General features: G+C 43.7%; 1 pseudogene; it reads right to left on the reverse strand.

Annotated features, from left to right (window-relative positions):
• Nucleotides 1-3403: 3403 nt before the first annotated feature.
• Nucleotides 3404-6694, reverse strand: LOC130075411 (uncharacterized; annotated as a pseudogene).
• Between the last annotated feature and the right edge of the window lie 2661 nt (nucleotides 6695-9355).

Here is a 9355-nt window from a genome sequence, read left to right on the forward strand (position 1 = left end):
ATGTTTTCAATGCACACAAGAATGATTTAATTGTTCTATGCAGTGTAATGCAAAAGCACGCATATTGTGTTATCCGAAGGCGAATTTTATGTATTTTATGCACAATGGAAGTTGCAGTGCAATGCAGCAAAGCATAAGTTGTATCTCTTCAGTGCACAATGAAATAAGTTAGCTTTTGCATGCAAATAAATGCACAACAGATTCATTTATATCGTGCATGCACTGCAATGAAACATCACTTATGTCATGTGCTAATTCTTCAATGCACAGAGTTCTGTATAAGTTAGTTATTGTATACAGTTTAGTGAAACAGGTCATATGTTATATGTTATATCTTTAATGCACAACTGAAAACGTTAGCTTTTGCATGCAAATAAATGCACAACGGATTAATTTATATCGTACATGCAATGCAATGCAATATCACATGTGTCATGTGCTACATCTTCAATGCACAAGGGAATTAATTACTTCTGTATGTGTTGCAATGCAACAGCTCATGTGGTATGCGATAGCTCTTCATTGCACAGCGAAATAAGTTAGACTAAGTATAACTCTATAACGTCATATGTGCAAGAGCACATATTGTGTTATCTCTTCAATGAACAGCAGAATTAGTTAGTTGTTTTATGCATTGGAATGCAAAAGCATGCATGTTGTTAAGTTTTCGGATGTCAACACGCGTGCTTTTGCATTCCAATGCATACATCACCTTACTCATTTTGCTGTTTATTGGAGAGATTACATATTTGTCGTTGCATTGCATTGCAAGATCTAAATTACTCTGAAGCACAACAGAAGATTGACCAATTCAGTTATTGTATATGAACGGAATAAGTTAGTTTATTGTATACAGTTCAATGAAACAGACCATGTCAGTCAGTAAATTCAGGTCCTATATGCAGCGCTATGCAACAAGCACATATGTTGTATCTCTCCAATGCACAATGAAAACGTTAGCTTTTGAATGCAAATAAATGCACAACGGATTAATTTATATCGTACATGCAATGCAATATCACATATGTCATATGCTACTTCTTCAATGCACAAGGGAATTAATTACTTCTGTATGCGTTGCAATGCAACAGCTCATGTGGTATGCAATATCTCTTCATTGCACAGCGAAATAAGTTAGACTAAGTATAACTCTATAACTTCATATGTGCAAGAGCACATATTGTGTGTTATCTCTTCAATGAACAGCAAAATTAGTTAGTTGTTTTATGCATTGGAATGCAAAAGCATGCATGTTGTTAAGCCTTCGGATGTCAACACGCGTGCTTTTGCATTCCAAAGCATACATCACCTTACTCATTTTGCTGTTTCACGAGTTTACATGTTAATGAAATCTGATGTAATATAATAATGCGTATTTGGCTTGCTGTCCGGGGGGAGGGCTCCGAGCTCAGAATTCGGCCCGACCCCAGAGTACTCCCCCCTAACCTTAGAGGTCATAGGTATCTATGAGCGGACCCCGCCGAATGTGGGGTGAAGGGGTGGTGGAGGGATGCTGAGAAAGAAGTCATGAGACAGGAGGTAAGGGAAGGCTTTATTTATACTGGCTTCTTCTTGTGCTGATTGGATGATTACCTGAACATGCTCCTCCCGAACTTTGTTACATAAAACTTCATTTCACGAGTTTACATGTTAATGAAATCTGATGTAATATAATAATGCGTATTTGGCTTGCTGTCCGGGGGGAGGGCTCCGAGCTCAGAATTCGGCCCGACCCCAGAGTACTCCCCAAAATGCCAGATAAACGGAGGACAGCGAGCGTAGAATTTAACCCCCCAAAAAGTGAAGGGTATGTGTTTACCAAGGGACGAGCTTGCCAGTTCGACTGGGAAGGCTCTCGCGACGACCGACGGGAACTTGGATGCTCACGGCATCGGTCGGATAAGCCCATTCTGCAGTTGAACTGACAGCTCGCTGACGCAGGAATTATGCGAGCGTGAATTTGTGGACGAATTTAACCGTTCACCCAGGAGAGCTCTCGCAGCGTCCGACGGGAACTTATATGCTCGCGGCATGGGACGGGTAAGCCTCGCTGGGTTGGACGGAGGGCGCCCGCTGGACTCGGTCGGGAGGGCTCGACCGGCGCTTCGAAGGGGGGGCTGGGTCACGGGAAAGACTCCTCACGTCCCGACGAATGGGGAGCCCTCCTGGCGACACGAGCGCGGACGTCCGGCGACGACTAAGACGGGCAGACTCTCACTGCAATTCGAACGGGAGGTTTCAACCAGCGTTTTGGAAGGGGGACGGAACCCGGCCTTCGAACGGGTGAGTCATCGCTGCGTGCGAACGGGGGAGTCTGCATGTGATTGAAAAACGTACCTGAATATTGAGCGAGTGTGCAAGCGGCGAGCCCAGATGTAATCGGAAGGTGTAAACGGATGTAACTGAAATGGGGAGCAGCAGGTGGTAATTTAATTAATTAGTTAGGGCTTGGTGAGCATTTTTGATGAAAAAACGGCTAGACCTAATATAGGTTTTGAAGGCATCCGATGACCAGCGACCGAGGGTTTTGATTTGTTGTTGGGAGAGACCTTTTTGAGCAGCTGTGGTGGCTGCTCCGATGCGGAATGAGTGGCTAGAGAAATGCTCTGCTGAGACGCCGGATTTGGTAAGGATTGCTTTTAGATGTTTTTGGAACCAGAATCTCGTAGCTGGATGATTGGAGTCGTTAGTAAAAAGAGGGTCGAGTGGGGATTTGGACGAGGAAAGTTTGTACTGCAGGTAATTAAAAGCGCATGGTACGGTCGGATGGGAGTTTGAAGATTGAAAATATAGACGAAGTGGCCTCTTTTGTCTCTGTCCGTTTTGCTTTGTTTAATGAAAAATGATATGGTTTCGTTATCTACGATCTGAAGGTCTGAAATTGCGGGATGGATATTTGGGTCGAATAAGGAAGTTATGGTCAGTTCGGAACAGCGGAGGAAACCGAAGAATGCTAGGATGAACATGGCCTCTAACGTATATGCGGTATTGATGGAGTGGTATCCAAGACGGAGTGATGAGATGCATCTGGTGAGTATATCGATTGTGATTGGCTGTCTGGTATCTGGGCGCGTGGGGCGGGATCTTTGGATTCCCTTAATTAGAAGGGACGTTTGGGAGTTATTTATTGCAGGTGTAGGTTTACCGTGGATTAATTTATGGAAAAATTGAATGCCGCTTAGATAGCTTTTAATGGATCCGGCTTGGAGACCTTTAAAACTGTGAAGATGGGATATGAATGAAGTAACTGTTAGAAGCGAAAATTCGGGAAACGACAGGTTGTGAGAGAGATGGAATGATTTGAACGATTTCCATGCGGTGTAATAAGTTTGCAGGGTTCTGGGAGAAACGGCTTGGAGGATGGATTCGATGGACGTGTCCAGGAGGGATTTTAGCGGATGATCTATGGGAAGATCAGCTGAGAATAAGGAGGTACTGGAGTTGGAGTGGGGTCTGCTTCTGGTGCCAGCATCCTGAACTTCTGAAACGAGAAACGGGAGAGAGAGTCAGCGATTTGATTTTGAGCCCCTGGGACGTGGATTGCAGTTATTAAGAACTGGTCGCATGCGGAGGTCCAAATGAGGCGTCTAAGGAGTGGCATAAGCGCAGGTGAGCGAGAACGACCTTTGTTGATACAGTACACGATTGCTTCGTTGTCGCAATGGATTTGGATACTTTTGGATGACCATTCTTTTCCCCATAGGGAAGCTGCGACGACTATCGGGTAGAGCTCGAAAAGGGCAGAGGAGGCTGAAGACTGGGGTGTGTCTAGGAGCTGGGGGGGCCAGGAGGACGCGAACCAGCGTCCTTGGTAATAGCCGCCGAAGCCGATCGAGGGAGCTGCGTCTGTGAACAGTTTGATATCGAGGGGGAGAGAGATAAAGTCATCATAGAAAAAAGTTAAGCCATTCCACTGATTAAGGAAATTAATCCATAACTTAAGCTCGTTTTTTGACTCGTCGGAGAGGATGATCCGATCTTCCAGCGCATGAACGGATGAAGAGAGGGCTAGGAGATGCGCGATAAAGGGTCGGCCCTGTGGAATAATGCGCATCGCATAATTTAGGTGGCCCAGCAGCGAGAGAAGTTCGCGTTTTGCACAATCTGTGCTGTCAGTAAAATTGGATGCGATTAAAATAATGCGATCGATTTTTTCCTTAGGCAGTGAGGCTTGGAATTTTGCTGAGTCTAGATTGATGCCTAAAAACTCGATGGACGTAATTGGACCCGATGTTTTCTCGTGAGCTAACGGAATCCCTAGTTCGGCGAAAACTTTTTTCACTATGAGGAGGTGAGCTTCGGGGACGGTGTCGTGGGGTGAAATTATTAGGAAATCGTCGAGCAGATGGAGAAGATGAGGAATTGCGTAATTATTAGAAAGGATCCAACATATGGCTTCGGAGAGAGTGTCAAAGATTTTTGGGCTGCTTTTGCAGCCGAAAGTTAGGCGCACGGCGAAATAATACTTTTTCTGCCAATTTACACCGAACAAGTGCCATGAATCGGGGTGGATTGGCATTACTTTAAAAGCAGAGGAGATATCTACTTTTGCTAGCCATGCACCTCGACCAGCTATTTTAATCATGGTTATGGCTTGTTCGATATCGTGGTAATTGAGAGAATACTCTTCGAGAGGGATGAGGCTATTGATACTCGGATATGGAGAATTATGGGGGGCAGAAAGGTCGATGATCAACCGCTTTTTCCCAGAGAATTTCCTGGTGGCCACGCCTATGGGGCTGATGCGAAATTTGTCGAACGGGGGAGCCTCGAAAGGACCCATCATGAAAGCGGATTCGATTTCTTTTTTAATTAGCTTATTTACTACTCCAGGCTCTGCTAAGGCGGACTGAAGGTTAGCGCAGATAACATTTTGCGTGGGATGGCTTTCTACGCCGGGTTTAAAGCCTTGATTGAGACCTGTCAATAGATAATTTGTGAAGTTGACATCAGGGTGGTGTGATAATTCTTCGGCTAGACGGAAAACATTCACAGGAGTCGAGAGATAGTTTTTTGCATTTTTATTGACAGATTTTTTAACTGGGCATATCACGCGGGCGTGTGCGCCGCCGCAGAAATCGCAGACGTGGAGAAAACGACAGCGTTGTCTTGGGCATCTCCCTTCGTTGAAATTCCTACAAACTTGTCTATCGGGTGCCGAGTATGGTGCTCTGATTGAAAAATCTTCTCTTGCGTGGCGCGGAACGTAACTTGTGGATTTTATGGCATTCTGCTCTGGGCAGGGAGGGATCGATGGATTGATCTGGGGGCATGCCGTGGTGGCATGGATTATGGATCTGCAGATTGCGCAGGAGATATTTTTGCACCCGAGGAAGACTCGGTTATGGAGATCGGTGTCCAACGCTCCCCAATAGGGACACTGATTCCACTGGGAAACGCGGACGGCGCATTTTGCGGAAAACAGCTTGTGGTACGTATAAAAGTGACTACCCCCGTAAGACAACGCGAGCTCAGCTATAATAGACAGATAGTCGTTCAGCTCGCGCCGTCTGTGGGGAAAAGATGAGCATATGACTTCTGTATAGCGGCTGAAGGCTATACAGAATTCGGCTAGTGACAATGTACGTGATGTAACCTGTGCGTTATTTTTTAGAGTGACTGAAATGTCGCCGCAGTCTACTTGGCGATTGGACTCAGCCGGAGGAAACAAGGACAGGAGAGAACCCAAATCAACGTCTGCACCTGCTAAGATTTGAGCTCTGATGTTGTTCGTCACTGGAGGAGGTTCAGTAGCTACTGCATTCTGAGGGACTGGTTGAGGAATGGCTGAAAAGAGCGAGAAAGGAGAACGCGCTTGGAGAGGGTTAAAGGGATGGGAAATCGGGGCTGTGGCCGTTTGCGGAGGCATCCTCACGCGGAGATCGGCCCCCGGGTTAGATGGAGGAGGAGGAATAGGGAGAGCATAGTGTGGAAAGGGGAGGGGAAAGAAATGCGCCGGCGATTGACCGGCTAACGGAGGCATCCTCACGTTAGGGTGAGCACCTGACGCTTGGGAAGGAGGAAAACTGAAAGAAGTAGAAGGGAAGAAACCCGATTGGGGATCGTGTAAGAAAGTGGAACTGCCAGGATCTAAAGTGTGAGGTACCACGATGGGCGGGGCTGAGGAGAGGAGTTGACCTGGAGGAGATTGGCGCTCGACCGTGACTGGTTCCGGGGCGCGGCCCAGGCTAGCGGAAGGTCTGAGACGTCGTGGCGTGGGGGCGGAGCCCAGTGCTGCGATCGGGGCCCGTCGAGCCTTGCTCGCTCGAGCTGAAGGAATTGGAGCTGAAACAGAAGGGTGAGAAGATTGCAAGGTGACATATAAATTAAATAATTCTGCTTTTTTCATCCTGCGGGAGAAATTTGCATCAGAATTAATTAGGGCTTGTCTTAGCCCCTTGACCGTCCACTTCCCTATTGGGGGGATGTTAGGGGGAGCTGGAAGGTGGGAAGGCGCGGAGGAAGACGATGATGAAGATGATGAGATCCTCGCTGGCGGTGGTGAGGGGAGTCTACGGCGTCTTGGGGTATGCGGAGAGGATCTGGAGGGCCGACGTCCCCTGGTTGAAGATGGAGGCTCGATGTTGACGTTGGCTGCTGGGGAAGGAAGAGTTGCTGGATCTGCGCTTTGCGGATGAGATGACTCCGAGATGAAAGATTCGTCGTCGGAGGGGAAGAGCTCTAACTCGGACATGCCTGCACGGAGGCGGAGTCAGATGCTGAGAAAGAAGTCATGAGACAGGAGGTAAGGGAAGGCTTTATTTATACTGGCTTCTTCTTGTGCTGATTGGATGATTACCTGAACATGCTCCTCCCGAACTTTGTTACATAAAACTTCATTTATTGGAGAGATTACATATTTGTCGTTTCATTGCATTGCAAGATCTAAATTACTCTGAAGAAGCACAACAGAAGATTGAATAATTCATATACGGAATATATAGTATATGAACGGAATAAGTTAGTTTATTTTTATACAGTTCAATGAAACAGACCATGTCAGTCAGTAAATTCAGGTCCTATATGCAACAAGCACATATGTTGTATCTCTCCAATGCAAAATGAAAACGTTAGCTTTTGCATGCAAATAAATGCACAACGGATTAATTTATCTCGTGCATGGATTGCAATGAAACATCAAGTATGTCAGTGCTACTTCTTCAATGCACAGGGGAATGAATTAATTCTGTGTAAGTTGCGATGCAACTGCTCATATGTAATGTAATATCTCTTCCATTCAAAACAAAACAAATTAGTTATTTTATGCAATACCATGAAAGATAGCATATTTCATGTATTTCACTTCACAACGAATTCAGTTAGATTGAGTATGTTCAATGAAACAGTCCGGATGTTATATCTTCAATGCACAACGGAATGAGTTTAGTTCTTTATGCATTGCTGTGCAAAATGCATAGCTTTGCAATGCAATACGTTGCAAAGCAACAGCTCATATGTTATGCGATATCTCTTAATTGCCCAGTGAAATAAGTTAGACTGAGTATGCAATGCCCTAGAAGAGCAACAGTAAAATGCATCGGAATAAGTTCGTTCTTGTATGCATTGCAATGCAACAGCACAGATGATTTATCTCCAAGTAATATAGATCTTGCAATGCATTGCAACAACACACATGTAATTTCTTCAATGAATAGCAAAATTAGTTAGTTGTTTTATGCATTGGAATGCAAAAGCATGCATGTTGTGATACCCTCCTTCGGATGTCACAACCCGCGTGCTTTTTGCATTCCAATGCATACAACATCTTACTCATTTTGCTGTTCATTGAAGAGAAGACATGTGTTGTGTTGCATTGCATTACAAGATCTAACTTTGAAGAATACACAACCGAAGATTGAATAATTCACAATAGAATAAGTAAGTTACTATACACAGTTCAATGAAACCGACCATGTCACTACTGTGATTCTTCAATGCACAAAGTCAGTAAATTCAGGTAATGTATGCCGCGATACATATGTTGTATCTCTTCAATGCACAATAAAATAAGTTAGCTTGTGCAAGCAAATAAATGCACAACGTTTTAATTTATATCGTGCATGCAATGCAATATCACATATGTCCTGTACTACTTCTTCAATGCACAAGGGAATTAATTACTTCTGTATGCGTTGTTATACAACAGCGATATCTCTTCATTGCACAGCGAAATAAGTTAGACTAAGTATACTCTATAACTTAATATGTGCAAGAGCACATATTGTGTGTTATTTCTTTAATGCACAGCAAAATAAGTTAGTTGCATGCATGTTGTTAAGCCTTCGGATGTCAACACACGTGCTTTTGCATTCCAATGCATACATCATCTTAATCATTTTGCTGTCCATTGAAGAGAATACATGTGTGCTGTTACAATATGCATTACAATATCCAACTTTGAAGATGGCCAAGCAAAGATTGAATAATTCACAACAGAATAGTTAGTTATTGTACACAGTTCAATGAAACAGACCATGTCACTACTGTGATTCTTCAACGCACAAAGTCAGTAAATTCAGGTCATGTATGCAGCGCTATTCAACAAGCACATATGTTGTATCTCTTCAATGCACAATGAAATAAGTTAGCTTTTGCATGCAAATAAATGCACAACGGATTAATTTATATCGTGCGCTTCTTCAATGCACAAGGTAATTAATTACTTCTGTATGCATTGCAATGCAACAGCTTAATTGCCCAGTGAAATAAGTTAGACTGAGTATGCAATGCACTACAAGAGCAACAGCACAATGAACATCGGAATAAGTTCGTTCTTGTATGAATTGCAATGCAACAGCACAGATGATTTATCTCCAAGTAATATCTTGCAATGCATTGCAACAACACACATGTAATCTCTTCAATGAACAGCAAAATGAGTTAGTTGTTTTATGCATTGGAATGCAAAAGCATGCATGTTGTGTTACCCACTTTCGGATGTCACAACACGCGTGCTTTTGCATTCCAATGCATACAACATGCAAAACCAAAATACAAACCAAAATGAACTTATTTTGCGGTTCATTGAAGAGAATACATGTGTGCTGTTGCATTGCATTACAAGATCTAACTTTGAAGAATACACAACCGAAGATTGAATAATTCACAATAGAATAAGTTAGTTATTGTATACAGTTCAATGAAAAAGACCATGTCACTACTGTGATTCCTCAATGCATAAAGTCAGTAAACTTAGGTCCTGTATGCAGTGCTATGCTACAAGCACATATGTTGTACACTTCAATGCACAATAAAATAAGTTCGATTTTGCATGCAAATAAATGCATAACGGATTCATTTATCTCGTGCAATGAAACATTACATACAGGTATGTCATGTGCTACTTCTTCAATGC

This window comes from Rhinichthys klamathensis, unplaced genomic scaffold (genome assembly GCF_029890125.1).
Source record: "Rhinichthys klamathensis goyatoka isolate OS25496 unplaced genomic scaffold, OSU_Roscu_1.1 h1tg000578l_1, whole genome shotgun sequence".
Taxonomy (NCBI): domain Eukaryota; kingdom Metazoa; phylum Chordata; class Actinopteri; order Cypriniformes; family Leuciscidae; genus Rhinichthys; species Rhinichthys klamathensis.